Here is a 20,719-nt window from a genome sequence, read left to right on the forward strand (position 1 = left end):
GCATCTCTCACTACCAGGGCGGAGATAGTAGTGAAGAGAGGCAAAGGGGGGAGGCAAGCAGGGAGATACATACCCTTGTACAAACAATTCTAAGAAATCCCACCCCAGAGGCTGGACCCTCGTCCCCATTTGCGGAGATAAGTGGCCTCACAATCTAACCAGGAATAGGTTTTACCCAATACCAGCACAAAAACTACAGAATTACCTTACAGGGAAACTTTAATGTTAAGATGGCGGTTTGCAAGTAGGCTAGGGGAGGGGGAGAGGGGAATATCACCTGATTTCCCCGAAATCATGTGATACAGGAAAACGAAACTTAGACCTGGTGAGGTTCACATCCTAAGTAAATTTGTACTATCTCTATTTGAATATGGCCTTGCTTGAGTTATTCATAGGGAAGCGTTCACAATCTTGTATTCTATTCACAGCTGAGGTGACATCTATAAATCTAAAGAAGAAGGGGGAGAAAGACATTCCTAAAGGCTAAATAATCAGATTCCCACAGACCCATATTTATCCCATTTGCCTTTTCTCTAAATACTGATTCTCAAACATTTTAGATATAAACATTTAGATATAAATACATATATATATATGCATATACCCTGTGAAGTCTTCACACTTTATTCTCTCACTACCTCACACACTACAGCTCACCTGAGACAAGTTACTCGCTCTGTCTTCAGATATTGGTTCCCCTCAGCTGCATTCATTTAGACTTCTTTGGGTCCTGGTTATTCTGCCCCCAACCGCCCTCTCCAGAGTGACCAGTGGCCTCTTCGTGGTCTTTTCTCAGTCCTCTGTCTCCTTGCCTTCTGTGCAGCCTCAGACCGCTCATCTCACTCTTCTCCTGGATACTCTGTTGTCGCTAGGCTTTTGGGCCACCTCTCTCTCCTCTGACCACTTCTTCTTCATCTCTTTTGCTACATGCTCCTCTAGATCCCACCCTTTAGCCACAGGTGTCCCTCAGAGCTCTGTCCTAGCCCCCTCCTCTTCTCCCTCCATACTACTTCACTTGGGGATCTCATCTTCTCCATGGATTGAATAACCCTCTCTATGCTAAGGATTCTTAGATCCACTCACCCTGCCCCAATCTCTCTGCTGACCTCCAATCTCTCTTCTCCAGTGGCCTTTCAGACATCTCTATCTGGATGTCCAGTAGGCATCTTAAACTCAACATGTCCACAAACAAACAAGTCCTCCTCACCTCCCACCTTCCCTATCACTATAGAGGGCACCCCCATCCTCCTGGTCCCCTAGGCTCCCAACCTAGGAGTTATCCTGGATTTCTCCCCTTTCATCCCTCATTTCTAATCTGTCTCCAAGGCCTGTAGATTTCACCTTTGCAGCATCTCCCAGCATATCCTCTCTTCTCCTCTTCTTACCTCTGACACTGCCCCAACCCTAATGCAGACCCTCATCAGCTCATACCCGGACTACGGCAATAGCTGCTGAGGAGTCTGCCCTGCCTCAAATCTCTCCCCACTCCAATCCAGCCTTCATTCAGCCATTAAAGTGATTTTCCAAATCACTCTGGCTCTCACTGGTTGGCCAACAATAGGTCCTAGCCCAAGCCTCAGTTGGTCTTTTTTTGAGTTTTGATGGCTCAGGGTGAGTATAAATAGCAATTGTTTCTGTTGTGGCCAGAAACCTGAGGGTCTTCCCCTCCCAGTTTGAGTTTTTTTTTCTTGTTTTTTGTAGGCAAACTAGGCCATCTTGCCTCATTTCTTACCTAGCCTTACATCACTGAATGGGTGTTGCCTCAGACAACTGAGACCTGGAAAAGACCTTACTTTAAAAGGGCACAGTCACCCACTGCATCCGAGCTCATCTCCAGCTGTCCTGATCTGTCTCTTGCCACTGGACTCGGATGACCCTGGAGAAGGGAATGAGGCTGATGACTTTGAACATCCCTACCTCTCTTAAATCCAACTCACTTCCATGTCATCGCCCTGCTGAGGATCTAGAAGATCCTCTTCTAGGATGAAGGACAGGCAGCAACAAAGTGATTGTCCTAAAGCCGAGGCCTGATTGTGTCATTCCCTACTCAGTAAACTCAGGTGGCTCCCTACAGTCTCCATGATCAAAGTGCTGTGTTTCGCATCAAAGCCCTTTTTAACCAAGCCCCTGCCTACCTTTCCAGTCTTCCTACCCCTTACACCCTGCCGTTCTCTTCAGGCCGGTGATGGCCTCCTGGCTGTTCCATGGGCAGGACGATCCATCTCTGCTCTTGTCCTCTGGCAGTCCCCTGGGCCTTCTGCACTTTGATGGCTGACCTTCCTGTCTCCCCTTAAGTTCCAAGTCAAATCCCACCCCACGGTGTACAGGAAGCCTCCCTTGGCCCCTTCATTCCAGCACCTTCCCTCTTTTAACCTTCCTGTTTACCCTGTACAAAGCTTGCTCTGGCTGTGTTTGTTTGCATGTTGTCTTCCCTGTCAGACTGTAAGCTCCTGGAGGGCAGGGATTATTTTTCTTTTTTTAATTTGTATTCCCGGCACTATGCACAGTGTTTGGCACATAGTAGGCCCTTAGCAAATGTTTATTGACTACTGACATATGTGACTCTGAGTATGTTCCTACCCCTCCCTAGGCTGCCCTGGTTTGAGTCATCCTCATAAATGCTCAGACTGACTGCACTCAAACCCATAAACCTTTAATACCTTGAGCAAGGTTCTGACTCCCTGGGTGACTCTGGAGTGGACCCGTTCCCTCTCTGGTGTCCACGGAGGGCTCTGGACTACAGCTTGATACACTGTGGGTCAAGGAAGGCTACGACTTACAATGTAACCATCGTGGACAGAAAAAAGAAAAAAACACCCCCCAACTTGTCCTAATAATTGTCCTGGAAGCTGGCTCCCCATAACAAAATTTATTGGAAAGTTGTTATTTTTGAACATTTCTCCATGACTCTGGCTTGAAACATGAAAATACGCTATTAGTTAACACTGCCCTCTGTTTCTGTTTGAAAGGTTAGAAGTGATCAGAAAGTTGTGAGGAAAAACTGTATTCAGAAAATAAAAAATGAACCCCTTAGCCTTGTATCCATCAGGTGATATTCTGACCACAGCCATCAAATGGGAATTGAATGGTATCTTTTCTCCCCAAGTAAGTGAGGTCCTAGGTTTGGGGTCTGCTCCAACCAGCCCAAATACTGCTCTGGAGGGAGACCCCTACCACCTGCTCTGGCATATCCTCTGCTGGGCCTAATCTTTACCCCCACCTCCTGCTCTCTGCCTTAGGTTCTCCTTCCTCTTGAAGAAGCTGGCCTTCCCCTTATCTGTAGGGAGTTGGTGCCAACCCGGGGCTTCTTGGACCCTAGCACTTGGCCTGTTTCCTGGGTAAAATCAGACAGGCTTAGTAGGAATTGGAACGGCAAGCGCCCGGAGGAAGGACTTCTGTCCCTAACAGCCCCCCTAACAGCCCCCCTCCTGCTCTCGTAGCCATCCTTTCTCATGCAGGCAGAGTCCATTCACCAGGGACTCACAAGCCCAGAAGGAGGAACCCAACTGGCCACTACCTAATGCTCTTGAACCAGTGCCCAACACAACAATGCTTTGATACTTTACTTTCTGGAACATCTTTGATACTTTACAAGGGCACCCTGTCCTGTGCCTCACATAGCTCATACAGCTCTAATATCAGCTGGCTACATGCCTGAGCCTTCCCATGCCTCCATAGATACTGTAGGACAGTACCCCCCTTTGTTCCCATATCCCCATGGAAACTACCTTACTACAGCCCTAGTTTTTCCCATACGCTTGTAGGAACCATAGTTTGCAACAATCCAGATTCTTCCCACCCGATATCGATCTTCCCATGCTGTCATCCCCTTACCCCTTGAACACCTGCTTCTCCTCATGTAGTGCAAAACCCTATAAAACTGGATAATGTCTCCCAATAAATCGGAGTTGCATCTTCCCTGACTCCCGCCTCATCATTGCGTACTGAGATTGGGGTTCTTGCTGGTTGGGGACCCCCAACACTTATCCACTTACTGGAAAGCCTAGGCCTTCCCCCAGGCTCCTTGCCTTCTCCTCCATACCAGCCCCCCTTCCCTCCTGCCAGCATTTGGGCAGAGCTTTTTAGGCTGGAGAAAGTGCCATCTTGCTCTGTGCAGGAGAATGAGGGTAGATGAAGGTCCTAACTCCCCAAGCATTTGGTGACCCCAAATCCAGCCCCTACTTGGGCTATCACCACCACTGCCTCTCTGTGTCCAATTTCCCCAGGTTCTACAGCTCTAGTTCCCTGGGAAGGAGGCCCAGGGCCATCAACTCTCCTTTCCTTTCTCAGTCAACAAGCATTGAGTAAGCCCTGTGATATTACAGGCAGTGTACTAGATGCTTGGGATACAAGTACCAAGAATGAAACGATTTCTACTGTTCAGCCTGTAGTGACCCCATGCCTCTGGACTTGGGGCCAGAGATCCTAGGTTTGAAATTGGGCTCTGCTACTTATAAGTTCCATGATGTTGAGGAGGTCACTATACCATCTTGAGCCTCAGTGTCCGCAACTGCAAAGTTGACAAGCCTGCTGAGCAATGCCACATAGAGGACTCACTTTGTGGAGTTGCTGGGAGAGAAGCCCTTTGGAAACCATGAATCATTCTAGAAGTGGCAGGACCCATTTTCCTCCTCTTCCTCCCCATCTTTGTTGTCTTTCCAGGGGCACACTTCAGTATAAAGCCTCTGAGGTCTGATGAGGGCTGCGCTGTGCCTGAAGGCTTCCCACAGTGTATCACACTCATGGACTTTCTCTTTACTGTCAATCCCTGATGTTTCAGAAAAGAGAAGTTATTGAAGGCTTTCCCACATATCTATAAGGCTTCTTTCCGGTGTGGATTCTCTGACAGCCAGTAAGGTGAAGGCTCTGAACAAAAGTTTTCTCACATTCATTGCATTCAAAGGGTTGAACACTAGTGTGAATCCTTTTGTGTTCAACCAGAGTTGGAGACTCACTGAAAGCTTTCCCATGATCATCACACTTATATCATTTCCCTCTAGTGTGAATCCTTTGACGTTTTGTGAGGTGACCACTCTGGCTGAAGTCCTTCCCCCTTCTTTGCATTCACAGGGTTTTTCTCCAGTGTGAATTCTCTGGTGTTAGATAAGGAATGAATGATCACAGAAGGCCTTTTCACAATGATTACATTCACAGGGCTTCTCCCCAGTATGAATTCTGTGATGCTGAGTGAGGTGTGTACTCTGACTAAAGGTTTTCCTACATTACCTGAATTCATAGGGCCTTCCTCCAGTATAAGTCCTCTGACGTCTTATACGATAGGCATTCTGGATGAATGATTTTCCACATTCATTGAATTCAAAGGGTTTTTCTTCTGCATATACTGTCTGGCGCTTAATGAAAGATGAATAATCTGTGAATGCTTTTATGTATTCCCTGAATTCATAAGGTTTCTTTCCAGTGTGAATCTGCTGGTGTTTAAGAAGGGATGAAGCAATCAAAGCCTTTCTTACACTGATTGCATTCATAGGGTTTTTTCTCTCCATTTTGAACCCTTTGGTGCTCGGTAAAGTATGTACTCCTGCTGAAGGCTCCGCCACATTAATTATATTCAAAGGGTTTGTCTCCAGTGTGAACCCTCTGATGCTCAGTAAGATGCGCACTTCGACAGAAGGTTTTCCCATATGTTTTGCATCTAAAGGACTTTTCATCAGCATGAATTCTCTGATGTTGAGTAAGGTAGGAGAGGAATTTGAATTCTTTCCCACACTCATTGCATGTCCGAGACTTTTTGCTCATGTAAGTTCTTTTGTGTTGGTTAGGCGTGCAGTCTCTTTTTGTGTCCCTCTTTGCATCTCATATGTATTGTGAGTCTCTGCTTCAGGGATGTTTTGCTGGGAAATAAGGCCTAGCCTTAGACTTGAATTTCTCCCAAATTCATTATTCTGGTGGCTCTGTTTTACAATGAGTAATCTCTTCCCAGGGATGTTGGCTTACTTCAAATATCTCTTCTGTTTTTCCTCCTGTCTTTCTAATTGGAAATGGCATTCCTAAGTCTTCTAATGTGGAGTTACAGGGATCATCCTTTCTCAGTCTTTGGAATGGTTTGTCTTCATAAGTTTTCTGCTTTGGAGTACACTCCTTGAGCTCCATATGTCGTTAGTGTAAGAATTGTACTGTTAAAAAAAAAAAGAATGAATGAGCTAGGAAGCTGTCGGGTCATTCTTGCGGACCACGTGCTGTAATATTCTGAAGCTCTGTTATTAAGGACTTAAACTCCATGTTTTGCCTATATTTAAGAGGAAGTCTCACCTAAAGCTATTTGGCTTTCACTTATAAAATTGTGAGATTGTTAGCTAAGCTATTTGGAGTTACTATTATAATGTTAACACCTATCAAGTATCTACATAGATATTTTAAAAAGGAAAATTGGTAATTGTTCAAAGAAAAGACCTTGTAAAATCTCCTTTGTAAATTTGTAAGGATTCTTGGAGCCATCTAGTCATAAATTCTTATCAACCCTGTGCTTTCTGTGTGGTGGGATTCCTGCTGATAAGTGGGAATCTTCACACAAAATGGGGGTGTAATCTTTAAGCCTATTTAGGATGTAGAGTGAGCATCTAAGTGTATATGTTAAGACCAATTTTATTGGAAATTTTTAGTGGAAAAGAGAATTTCTACAGGTGACCTGAGCTGGAGAAGAACTGCTCTGAGACCACACCCAGTCCACTGGGCTACATCAGATGTTTCCAGAGGAACAGAATGAGACACATCTATGAACCACCCAATTTTATTGCAGTTTTCTTTTTCCCTTTACACTTTTCATCTGTAAGGTCTGCTTATCAAAGGGGATCATCCCCTTTGATTTTGTCCAAATACCCCTGCCTCCACTTGTTGGCACTTGCTGCCAGCGGCCGTGGGGCCAGGCCACCAGAGTAAAAAGGATGTTGGGGAGAGTGAAAAGATTACACGGGCCAGGTGGAAGAGTAAAGGACAGCTCCATTTACTAATCTGAGGGACAAGGCTTATATACTTTTTTAGGCAAGCAGATCAACAAGTTCACATGCGAAAATATTTGCATTGCATGACTTCCTTGTGCTTTGTTCCCCCTTTGCCGTAAACAATATTGTGTTAATAGCCCACAGATGGTGTTTAGCATGTGGCGCTGATGAGGGCACAGTCTCTGGGAACCCCTTGAACCCTTGAACTCTCCTTGAATCTTGCCACTTGACCTGGCCTTGGCCTGAGGCTATAACCATTAAGCCCAAATGCCTACCTTGCCCAGTCCTCTATTGTCCAGCTGTTTCCCACCCTTAATCCTGTTTCCCATCCTTAATCCTGATCAAAATATCTATACCCTAGCTCTGTTACCCTAGCCCTTTATTGTCTGTCATGTCCATCACCCCAGACCACCCCTCAATCCCTCCCACAACCTTTGTGTATATAATCTCCATCTTGCCTCCATGAGGTTGGTCAGAACCAATCTAGCTCAGATGGGTCTGGCCCTTTTTCCTTACAGGCGTCGCAAGGGGTGGGATCTCTCGGGGCAGGCTTATTTGGCTAGCTCTTAATAAACTTTATCCTTTCCCTTGGCTGAGAAAGCTTGAGTCGAATTCTTTCGGCAGGACCCGGCGTGTCGGTACTTTGGGGTGTCGAGCACCTCTCACCCCAAACCCTCATCAGCGCTGTGGGAGCTTTGGAGAGAGCACATGTATACCGAGGAGGCTTGGAGAGCCTTCATTCTGAGCAGCATGTGTGTGCCGAGGTGGGGTTTGGAGAGCCCATGTGCGAGTTATCAGCCCAAGGGCAAGAACATGCTTCAGGGAAAACCTGGCCTGTATCTATATCCCAGAATGGACTTTCTCAGAGCTGGCCCTCTACACACCCCATCCATCTTTCCTTTCTCCTCTCACATTGTCTCCCCTCATAAGTCCCATACTTATGAAGTGTTTGTCATATCAATTAGTGACTCATTAAGGCCACACATCTCAATAGAATAAAATGGGGGAATGAGAGAAATGATTATTATTTTCTGAAGTCCTGATTTTAAAAACCAGGTTTAGTCTCTTGAAGGACATTGCTGGTAATGAGACTGGACTAACTTTCTTGTTCAGATTCCATCCCAGTGGAGTAGCCATTCTGTTCTGCTCGGATTTGGGTGGGGCATGCATTCTTTGAATAGATTGCCCAAGGCTGGGGGTGGTCTAGGTATAGAGATAAGTCTCTTTGTCCAAGGGTGACATGCTGTCACTCTCAGCCCCTCATTGAACACCCACTTTGCAAAGGATATATAAACTGTGAGCCAGCCACTATGATTGTCTTTAGTCTAAGGGAGAGATAGGGAAACAATCAGATCATCCTTTTATTAAAAAATGCGCTGACCTTATTAATCAAATGATTAAACTACCCAGGAATTATGTCTGTCCAACCTTTTTCATCGCCACAAAGGGAAGTTTGTTGTCTATGAAACAGAGGGCACAGAGCAAGAGCTGGGTGGAGTTAGAACACAACAGTGGGGTGGGAGGGTTGAGGGGGATGGGAATGAGGAGTTTGATGGCAGGGGGAATTGAATGGGGTTTGGATGATCTGTAAGAGTTCAAAGTCACTAGGATGTGAAGGGTGACCAGGTGTGAGAATGGTCTTCACTGAGTGGAGTGCGCCACTCCTTTACCCTCAGAGGAGTGGCGGAGCAGGACATAGGATGCTGAGGTCTAGGTGTAAGGTATGATTGAATTTTGTTTCCACAGAGATTATATGAAAATATGATTTGAAGCCATACTGGTGGCTAATTAGAGGAGTTTGGCTCCTTGAAAATCAGCATATCTAAAAGGCAAACTTCTTTTTGTTCTAAGAAGGCCTGTTCCTGTATCCTAAAAGAACTGTCAGGCCAGGTGTTAATCACAAAAGGATAAGACTCCATTCAGACTCAGTATTAGATAATGGGTCTTTCATCATTGATATCCTGGGTTTGAATCTCCAAACCCATGCTTTTGTCAATTCTCTTTAGCAATTGAGAGGGATCCTTTCTCATGCTATCTGATGTAGACAAATGGAAAGGAAACTAAAAATATAAAGAATGGGGTGTATGAGAAGGGAGGAGGGATTGAGGTGTAGAGGTGAAGGGATATGATCAAAGAGTGGAGTTTAGTGAACCCTGAAATGCTGACCAATGGAGTTCTAGGTGTGAAGTTCAAATCTGGAGGAAATAAAAGTGCTTTGTACTGTTAGAAACATACTTGGCACTGAGATTTAAGTATCAAGGACAATTTATTATTGAGGAATCCAAAGGAAATGGGCTTACATTTCTGGCCAGAAGCAGGCCCGCTCTTTTTTGGGAAGAAGGAGCGTTGGTTTTAGAAGCAAGAGAAGCTTTATACTGTTAGTTCAGCACAGTCCCTCCCCTTAGAGAATGGATTGGTCCATTCTCTTCTGGGTTACACTCTCCCAAATATCCCCACTGTATGCTTCCTCTAAATATATATAAGTGTGCCCCTCTTCCTCATCATACATTCCGTGTTCAGTTAATGAGGCTCTAATTTTATGCAGGGCTGGTCTGCATATATGCATGAGGTTCATTAAGCATGCTCGGTTGCTAAACAGTCATTGATCAGGAGTTAACCCTGGCTAGTTTGAGCCAGATGAGCTAACATCCTGGACCCGTGGTTTTCTCAAAATCACTAGTTGTTTTCTGATTGGCTGGGCCCACTGTAATATCAATTCTTACTGTTTTAAAATGATTAATTAAGTGTCTTTGAGTCTTACTAGGTGCTAAGCCCCGGGCCCAAACCCCTGTTAGGTGGTGAACCTATGTGGGTGTGAATTGGTGACTAAGGTGGGGTCCCAGGTGGGGCTAACAAAGGGAGGCCTGATTAAATTTTTGCACCTAAGTTTGCCCCAAACCCCTAATTACTAGGTGCTAAGCCTATGTGGGTGTGAAGCTCCCAGGGTCCTAAGGGGAGGTGCTAACTCCAGAGTCAATCATAGGAGCCTAAGCTCTGGTTGCTCAGATGATGTTTGATGATGTCTGAAACTATGAAAAAGGGAAGACAGTCATTTGCTTGGGGCTCTTACTCCTGGTGGTGCACTGATGTGGAGACTCTGGGCAGTTGTAGCTAACATTCTCCAGCTCGTAAACCCAGATGCTGGGACTTTGTTAAACTCTGGTAACTATGTATTGGGATTTGAAACAGGCAAGGTCTGTCTGTTGATGTTTGTAATTTATTTGTATTTTGCTCTTGTTAAACCTGAAAATTTGGTTGAAGGAAACAACAGAGCTAGGTGATAGAAAAATCCATGTTGTTTATTATTTTCCCTTAAAGCATAGCGGAGCTAGCTTACCTGTACGTACAAGGAGTCAGAGTATAAACTCTGGCTGCCAGAACAAAGCAATGAGAAAACTTATATACGTTATTTTAGCAGAGCTAGCAAGCCTGTATGACCTCATTTTTATGACCCCCATGTATGTTTAACCATGATACAAGAAGAGGATTTTCCTTAATGGAATAGAGTTGTAAAGGATGTTGACAAAAGTCAGTTGAAACTACAGCCCAGGGTCTCTGTGTCTCATTACATTCCATAACATAGTGTATACCTGTAGAATATTAAGCAAGGTAATCTCTCTTGGGGTTAGGGTAATGTCCTTAATGATCTGGCCTTGCTGACAGAGGTAAGGGTATTGCCTGAGCAAACTTTTAGAGAGAACAAAGAAGCCCAGGTCCTGGATCTTCATCCAGTTACCCATTAATTCAGGTTCTGGGTCTAGTTAGAAATGGTATAAAATAGTATAATATTTTCCACATTTCCCCCTTTTGGTCAAAGGTAAGCTGAAAGCTTCACCTGAACACCAATTAAGGTATGGCTAAAAATCCTTATCTAGGTGGATTCAGGATTTTTTTTTTCTTTCTGTGTTTGGACATCCCCAGAAATGCACAGTAATTATAAACTACTTGTAAACAAGCAGGGGGAGCAAGTTGTAAGGGGAATCAGTAGGGAGCATAATGGGGAAACTGGAACACCTAAGTAAAATAAGCTAAAGACACCAAAGGTACAAGTAAACAGTCTTGGGAACGCAACAGACTCAGAATGAGAGTTGTCCTTCGTTCAGGTTCTAGTCCAGAGTCTCGGGAGGGTTGCCTGCGTCTGATGCTGTCCCCTTCAGGCTCTTTGAAACTGGAGGGCAAGGACTCCTATGGGCTCAGATGTCCACTTGGGATCAGGGGCAATCATCAGATGTGACAGAAGGATCAAGGAGTCCATATCCACAAGTTGGCAGCTGTAGAAGTAGTCAGATCTGACAGGAGCTCCCAGAACACATTAGATAACCAAGAAAACTTAAACATGAACCATACAGAGTAATGCAATCATTATAAACAATGTTGACTAATATTAAATTCCTTGTATCCCAGTAGCACAGTACATATAACATCATAAATTTTTAGTCATGCCATGTCTCTTTGATGGCATTTACAAAATAAACCACAAACCATTCTTAACAAAGCTAAAAAATATTTCTGATTTAATTCCAGCAATTAATTGCACAATTTTTATACAAAGTAGCTTTAAATCCCAGTTATATATTTCCAATGTCCATTTAAAGCAACAAAATTTTTTCAAATGCCTGATTGTGGTTATCTGGTTCTTAGATAGTAAAAGAGAGTTCTGCTTCTCTGGTTCAGATCTAGAAATCCTCAGACAATTCTAACTTAATATAACTTAATCACTTAAATTTGGCTCTCCTTCTTTTAACTTCAGAGTATTTCAGTTCATATATGATCTACTGTTTCGAACCTTACCTAAATTTTGTACCTGGTATAAGAGTCCTTTAAAATATAAAGGTCCAACCATAAATTGAATTCATCTTCCTTTTAAAATTATCAGACAAATACCTTAATAAAGGAGATATAATTTCACCTGTACCACTATCTTATACAATTGTCTTGTACAAAAATCCACATTTAAGATCTTACTACCAAAACACACTTATTAGCTTGAATTTCCATGACTGATAAATTTTGGAGCCAATCATACACATCTGTATATAATTCTTAGAGGAATCAATTTGGTCCTATTGCCTTTTCCTCTCAAAATTTGCTATCCTATTTAATTAGACATTTATCACATTACATCTTTGCCTTATTACTGTGTCTAATCATTTCCTCCTTCTGGAGGATGTTATCTCTATATCCTTCTGATCTTTATCTGGTCATGAACATAGGTTAAAATTGTAAGCTATTCATTCCTGTATCCTATTATAATAACTCAGAGATATTCCAATATCCATCTATTACCTAATAGATTTAGCATTGTACTTACAAAACTTCCTGATAATATAAATTTGCTATGAAGGAAAGAGGGACAATTTCATATATCTTAACAGAAGGAAAGAACTTCCTTAGCTCTGTTTGATTCCAGGCACGAGTCATATCTGATAGCCAATCTTATAGTCACCAGGTGCTGAAAGCAGGGCTTAGGAGTAATCAGGTGGGGATTTTCCTTTGCAGAAAGGAAATAGCAGAATTGGGAAATAGAGTCAGGAAGATCCTACCTAGGTTGTGTCCAAGGTCATCTTCAAGACTTTCTCCCAGGCATAGATATCCACCTTTAAAAGTCTCAGCTTGTAATGCCTGTCATACCATTACTGGCTTCACGTGACCTATACCTGTAATCAGAGCTTAAAACAATATTAAATTGTAGTCCCATAAAATCTTAAATAGCAAATAAATATCCTTCAAATAGGACTGTCCCAAATTTCATTGAGCTAATAATTATCAAATCAAGCTACACAACTTTTCTGTCTTCTAAAATACTTTCTCACACTCTCAACTTAACTTAAACCATTTGAAACTAGAATTCCTTTGGGACAGGAGAGGCTTAGCTAACTTCCATTTGTCCCTAAACTTTCTTATCTGCCTTTCCTATTTTCCCTCAACCTTAATTTACCTTTCCAAATCTTTCAAATCCATTACTCAGTCTTCATTTCAGCCATAAGACAAAACAACTCATAAGTTAGTACTTTCATTGTCATAACTGTGTATACTGGAATCCCATTCCAGCTTCTTAAACACACAAAGACACACACACAAAAAAAGGGGATTTGTTTTTCGTGATAACTCATTCTAAAAGAAAGGAACACTTATTAAAAAAGATCTGCCATCTCATCTCCCCCTGAGGGAGGGTTCTTTTCCATCAGAAGGCAAGCTTCACTAATAAGAACTGTATCCTTAAGACCCACATCCTCCTCGAAACCCGATCTTATCCTAAAAATGCACCACTTTTGCTGACTTTAAAAAGCCAGGTTTTTTTAGGCTTCTGACCCCTACTGTTCTTTCTTTCAGTAAAAACTCAAATCCCAGTAATTGTTGCCCCTTCCCCTTCCTTCTTAAAGCAAAATAACCTTTAAACATTGGGATTCACTCATATTCCCAAAGTGCCATCACCAATTAGTCCACAAACCTCCAGATTAACATATATAAATATATATATTTTTAAAATGATAGACATCTCCTTCTTTTTCCTTAAAGCAAATTAACCCTTAAATGCTGGAATTCATTAACTAAGTTGGTGCCAAATGTCCTCATTCTCAATTCCTCAAATCCTCATTCTCATTTTTCATCTCATCATTTGAAACTATAACTTTAAATCACCAGACATATTCCCATAACAGAAAAGTTTTTCACACAGAAAGTCTGTTCTCATGGTTAAATAACAGTATTATTAATTATTTCTTGTTATAACCATATATAACAGTTCCAAATTTTATCACATCCCTTTAAAAACCCAATTCACATATATCAAAATCAGCTTAAAATTGCTATAATATCATTTCTTACCACCAATGGTCTTCTCAAATTCCACAATCTAAGAGAACTTTTGGGAACACAATGCAAGTTTAGAAATACAGAAACAATAATTTTCAGATGACATCTATTGCATTTCCAGATTTCCACATATAGAAATTATTCAGCTTATTACTTTTGGTATTTAAAAACCACTTCAAAAGTTAACAATTACATTAAATCAGAGATAGATAATAATAATGTTGTATCTAACATATACCAGATTTTATGTTAAGCATTTTACAATCATTATCATTTTGATCCCATAACAACCATCATTATTACTTTCCCTTTAAAACTCAGGAAACAGGTCAAACAGAGATTAAAATACAGTTTTGCAATTGGAACAAGAAGTGTAAAGTTACCTAGAGAAGCTACCTAGAGCAGAAGCTAGTATCCCAGTGGTGACAATTCTGGGGGGCAGAAAGTCCAAATACATCTACCTCGCCCTTACCCCACAACTGCAGAAGTTACTGAGCCTAGGGCAGTTTGCAGCTGCTAGGACAGAGGGGGCAGAATGCATAGGACCTGGGTGACAATTCCAAACTTTGCCAAAAAGGATGGGCTACAAAGGTACCCAGGGGCACAGGACTGTCATGATATTGTCAGTCTGTGAAATTCTGTCCTTCTCCTCCTTTTGCCAGGTGGGGAAGGGTGATTTAAGCTTTCCCTACAGTTCTCCTGCATTATCTTCTACTAATCTGATCTGGGAGGAGAGAGGTTTGTTTTAGCTGCTCTAACTTTTACTGCAGCTCTGGCTCGGTCAGAGACAGGACAATGGTGAAAGATCTCAATGATTGTAACTCAAGTAAACTTCACCTAAGTGATCAGCATTGGGAGGGTGTTTTAGCACCAGTGAGCTCCTGGAGGGATTTTACAGTCTCAGGAGTTCTGTCCCAAAATTCCAACTAATCAATTTCCAAACTTTTAATGAATAATCAATCCCAGAATATGCTAAAATGTTTCAGCTCTATTTTTTTCTTCAAGTCCGATTGGCCAGACCAGACATTGAAAAAGAAAAAAGAGTCTCTGTTTCCCTAACTGCAGCCTTAGAATTCTCTGGCTACCTGCATTTCAGATTTTACATGGTATAGACATTTCACAGCACACGCTCTCACACAGACAGTTAACAGACAATCAACAAAACAAATACAGAACAAATACAGACTGAGCTGAGTTTAAATAACAGAGAATTAGAAGCTTTCATGAGTTAGCTATTAGCACCCCTATGGTCTTTGGGGAAGCCTTGGCGTTTCCTGATTTTTCTGACTCTCCATATCCTATCCCTTAGGAAGGGGGAAAGGGGAGATGGAGGAGGATTAGGACAGGTAAAGGAAGGTGAGGAGTAAGGATAAAATGCATTTATCCTCCCCATAATCAGAGCCTTCAAGGGAAGGAAGCAGGAATAGGGCAGAAGGCAAATACAGAGCCCTTAAGGGAAAAGGGGAAGGCGGGGAGGGGGGGGGGCAGGGAGGAGAGAGAGGAGGCAATGGTAGCAGAGCAGAGTTACCTCCCTCAGGATCAGAGCCCTTCCTAGGAGGCAGAAGGGGAGGGAAAAATCAAAGTGCAGTTCTTCTCCCCAGGACCAGAGCCTCTAAGGGAAGGAAGGGAGGGAGTGGAGGAACGGTTGGACTTCTAATTCTAGTTTTTTACTGATCCATAGTTAATTTTCTAGATCAATCAGTGTTTCCAGGGGACCTATGTGCGTTTGACCGCAGATCTGCGTTTTACCACAGATTTGATTCCTGCACCCAGAGCTAGCTTAAAGGGAATTTCCAGACTTCAACCAATTTTGTGGGAGTTCTTTTTGGAAGCTGGGAAGAGAGACAACTTACCCCCACCTTGCCAAAATTCCAGGAAAAATTAATCCTATGGCGCCCAAAAGCGTTGGCAAGGTTGGGCTGCATTGTCCCGTTTCCATCATTTCCACCCGAAATTCACAGCACCATAACTGTTAAACCTGAAAATTTGTTTGAAGGAAACAACAGAGCTACGTGATAGAATAATCCATGTTGTTTATTATTTTCCCTTAAAGCATAGCTAAGCTAGCTTACTTGTACGTACAAGGAGTCAGAGTATAAACTCTGGCTGCCTGAACAAAGCAATGAGAAAACTTATATACGTTATTTTAGCAGAGCTAGCAAGCCTGTATGACCTCATTTTTATGACCCCCATGTATGTTTAACCATGATACAAGAAGAGGATTTTCCTTAATGGAATAGAGTTGTAAAGGATGTTGACAAAAGTCAGTTGAAACTACAGCCCAGCGTCTCTGTGTCTCATTACATTCCATAACATAGTATATACCTGTAGAATATTAAGCAAGGTAATCTCTCTTGGGGTTAGGGTAATGTCCTTAATGATCTGGCCTTGCTGACAGAGGTAAGGGTATTTCCTGAGCAAACTTTTAGAGAGAACAAAGAAGCCCAGGTCCTGGATCTTCATCCAGTTACTCATTAAATCAGGCTCTGGGTCTACTTGAAATGAAAAATCATGTAAAATAGTATAATATTTTCCACAATAGTAAGCTCCTTGAGGGCAGGGACTATCTTTTTCCTGGGTGTATCCCCAGTGCTTAGTACACTGCCTGGCAGGTAGCAAGTGCTTAATGAATGTTTATTGAACTGAATCCCCATTAATGCTAGTTCCTTTGCTCTGCTGTCTTGTTTTTACATAATTGTTGGCATGCCATCTCCCACCTTAGCCTGTGGGCTCCCTGCCTTGCCTTTTATTGCCTGCTTCTTCTCTGTCCTTACCTCCAGGTACTCTGCCCAAAGGAATGTAAATGTTGATCTGCTGAAACCTCCCAAGGCTAGATTACCTTACAGGCTAGATTTCTTTCTTCAGGACCCAGTCTCAAACCCAAATCACTCTGGCTCTCATAGATTGGCCAACAATAGGTCCCAGTCCTAGACCTCCTGGTCATTGTATGGGCCCTGATGGCTCAAAGTGAATGTAAATAGCAACTGTTTCTGTTTTGGCCAGCAACCCTGAGGGTCTTCCTCTCCCAGATTGATTATCTGTTTTTTTTTTTTGACTAGGTAAAAGAGGCCATTCTCTGCCTCATTTCCTACCTAGCCTTAATCACTGAATGGGCATTACTGAATGGTCAGTCAAACTGAGATATCTTAGAGACCTTGGCTTTAAAGGGCCAAGGTCTCCCACTGCATCCAGGGCTATGTCCAGTCGTCGTGATCCATATCTTGTCACTGGACCCACATGGCTCTGATGGGGTGATGGGACCTGTACCCCTAAAAGGAAAAGAACATATCTTTGAAAGCAACCCAGTTCCTGAATTTTCCCATCCATTTGGGTAGCCCAGAACACTGTTGCCTCCACCCAAGGCATCTGGCCCATCCCAGCCCACCTAGATACTTGACAGTCCTTTTACAGTTGCTCCTGACCTTCCCCCTCCACTTAACTCCTTTCACTATTGCACTGGACAGTGTACCAGCACCATGCCAGGAGACTGAATGGCTTCCACTTGAATTGTCTTAGGAAGATCCTGAAGATCCCCTGGCAGAAGAAGGGACCAGATGCTGAGGTCCTTACTTGAACTAAACTGCCAAGCATTCAAACTCTGCTGCAGAGAGCGCAACTCCAATGGGCTGGCCACATTGCTCAATGCAAAATACATTCTTGCTATAAAGACTATTTTATGGAGAACTCACACAGGGCAAGTGCTCACATGGTGGTCAGAAGATGAGATACAAGGACACTCTCAAGGTCTCTCTTAAGAACTTTGGAATTGATTGTGTGACATGGGGGACACTGGCCCAGGACCACCCAGCCTGGTGTGCCCACATCAGAGAAGGTGCTGTGCTCTATGAGCAAAGCAGAACTGAGACAGCTCAAAGGAAGTGCAGGCTGGGCAAATTTAGAGAATCCACCCCAAATGTTCACATGGACTATTTGTGCCCAACCTGTGGTAGAGCATTCTTAGGTCACATTTGTTTGATCAGCCACAGTCGGACACAGTGATGTCATTTGGTCCTCTTCCAAGGAAGGATAGCAGCCAACCAAAGGCACCTGGCCCACCCCAGGCTATTTGCCACTCGTTAATCCCATCCAGATCTGTTCGCTGTCCTTTTTTTGTATGTAAGTATCAGTCTTACCCCCATCAAGTTGCAGATTCACTAGGAATCTCGCCAACTTCTATTGGTCTTATAATAAGCCTTGCCACTTTGACTGGAATTGAGTGGTTCGAATGCTTGAATTCTTTTCAGGTGGACCCCCCTGTATCCTGACATTGTGGGGTTCCCAGCAACCCCACACTACATCAGCTCCAGAGGAGAAAGTGAGGCAGTGACTTTGCACAGTCCTCCTCACTTAAATCTAATTCACTTGCATGTTATGGCATCACCTTACTGATGTCATGGTCTTGAGAATGAAGGACAAAGAACAATTCCTTTTATTCCCTTAGCACAGTGTGGGGCCTGTGCCTCAGGGTTCTCATTCAACTCAATGAGGTGCCAAATTCCATCATTTTAAATTCCACAACATGTTTCATCTCTCTCCCCTGGGCTCCCCTCACACAGCCATCACTCCTCCCCTAGACTAGGCCAAGTGCCTGCCCCTGCCCTGTGGTTCCCCCGATCTGGTCTATCTTTCTATCTCACTTTTGGAGGTCCCTACTCCTTCTTCTCTCTTTCCACATCCTTCCAAACTCTCCAGCTCTGAGAGAGCTCGCTTTCTTTTTTCAATTCCAAGTACACCTGGTTGAATCAATCAACTTACTGGAGAAACTCAGCCATTCCATAAGGAATGTATCTGAATAAAAGGAAGAAGGGGGGAAAAGGGAGACACATAGAGATGGAGATGGGGAGGGGGAGAGAGAGAGAGAGACAGAGAGGAAGGGAGAGACAGAAAGAGAGAGAGAGAGAGAGTAGAGAAGGGGAGAGGGAGGGAAAGATAGAGAGAGGGAGGGAGGAAAAGAGACAGACAGAAATACAGAAAGAGGGAGGCAGAGAGAGACATGGAAAGAAGTAGAGAGAAAGAGGGGGAAGAGAGCTGGAGAGAGGGGGAGAGGGAGACAGAGAATGGAGAGAGGAGGGAAACCAGAGGGGTGTTGCAACAATTCGACTAGCAGCTATTGTGTGTGTGGGGGGGTGAAAGACCAACACAAGCCCAACAATAAGAATGCTGCCAGCACAGATTCTTTTGATCTGCTTTACTAAGGAAAGTAATGTTAGGGGGTTAACAATCTTATTTCAATCCAACATACAAATATCATTCACTTAGTTCAGGGGGAAAAAGCCAGTACCCTGAACTTCAGAGCAAATACAAACAAGTTACAAACATACACAACATAAACAGATCAAATCACAATTCGTAGTTATCAGGAAACCAACAGCATCCCGGTTTACAAGCCGGGAGGCTCTTAGGGCTGCCCAGAGTCCAATGCCAACATTCCTCCAGGAGTGAGAGCCTCAAGCAAATAGCTCTGTTCTCTCTGTTTATATACACTCTTCGGTCATCAAACCTCATCTGAGTGAGCAGAACTTAGGCACTTACTATTGTCTCTGGTCTTAGTAATTCCCCTTAGGGCCCTGCGAACTTCATGCCCACATAGGCATAGCACCTAGTAATTAGGGGTTTGGGCCTGGGGCTTTGCACCTAGTAAGGCTCAGTCAAAGACAATTAGCTTAGCATTCTAAAAGAGTTAAAAAGTTCCAACTTAATTAATATTACAGGGAGGGTGAAAGATAGAGAACAGGGAGAGAGGGAGGGAGAGGAGCGAGAGACAGAGAGGGAGGGAAGGAGAGAGTGAGGGGGAGAGGGAGACAGGGAGAGACAGGAGAGGAAGGATGGGGGACAGAGAAACAGGGAAAGGAAGAAACAGAGAGCAGGGAGAGAAGGGAAGGAAAGGAGAGAGGGAGGGAAAGAGAGACAGGAAAAGGGGGGGAGACAGATGGGGGGGCTAGATGTGGGGGAGGGAGAGAGAGGCATGAAGAAAGAAGGGGGGTGGGGGGGAGCCAGAGAGAGGTCCGAGTCTCTGCACTGGAGGGAAGTGGGCTGAGGAACCTAGGGCAGAATCTATACGCCCCTGGGAGGGTCAAGCGGGGGTGGGGGCGGGGAGAGGGGACTTGGAGCTCCCCAAAGCTGAAGGGAAGACCAGGGGAGCCCAGGGATCATTGCTCCCCTCCTCGAAGCCCTGTCCACTTCCCACGTGCGGGAGGAAGAGGGGCTGTGACTTGGTGGCGACAGAGCTGAGCGCGAGAATTTGGGGGGGGTGGTCCCACAGTTGCTCTGCCATCTGGCAGGCGTCAGGCGCTGGGGACAGCAGGAGGGCCACACAAGCGCGGGGTCTCCAAGTGCAGGCGGCCAGGCCAGCCTGGAAGAGGGAGCAGTGGCTCTAGCGGTTGTCATGGAGACAGAACGCTCTCCCTCTCCCCTGGAAATCAGACTGGTTTGCTCTTTTCTGATTGGTGCAGACGTGTCCGGTTTCACAGGCCTTGGCCATGAACATGCGGGCATGCGGGGGAGGGGTGTGTGTGTGTGTGTGTGTGTGCGTGTGTGTGTGTGTGTGCGTGTGTGTGTGTGTGTGTGCGCGTGTGTGTGTGTGCGCGTGTGTGCGCGTGTGTGGAAGCCCGAAGGAAGGAAAGGCGCGTTCTTGGAGGATTCTGGGAAATGTAGTCGAAGGTTGCTCGGACGCAGGCGCACCGTGTCATCCGAGGCTGGGAATGCGCGCGCAGTCCCGTCCACCCGCGCAGCCCTTCACCGCTCTCTGGACCTGGATGCTGCTGCCAGCGTTTATTTTCCCGCGCCCCCGGGGAAGCGCCTTCACAGGCGGTACATGCCGCGGACTCCAAGGGCCCAGTCACTTCTACCGTGCCGGAGGCAGGGAAGGGGCGGAGACTAGTGACGTCACAAGGGCTGGTCTTCCGGGCCACAGAGGCGCTGAGAACCTGGTGACGTCACCTGTT

Source organism: Trichosurus vulpecula, chromosome 2 (assembly GCF_011100635.1).
Source record: "Trichosurus vulpecula isolate mTriVul1 chromosome 2, mTriVul1.pri, whole genome shotgun sequence".
Lineage (NCBI taxonomy): Eukaryota > Metazoa > Chordata > Mammalia > Diprotodontia > Phalangeridae > Trichosurus > Trichosurus vulpecula.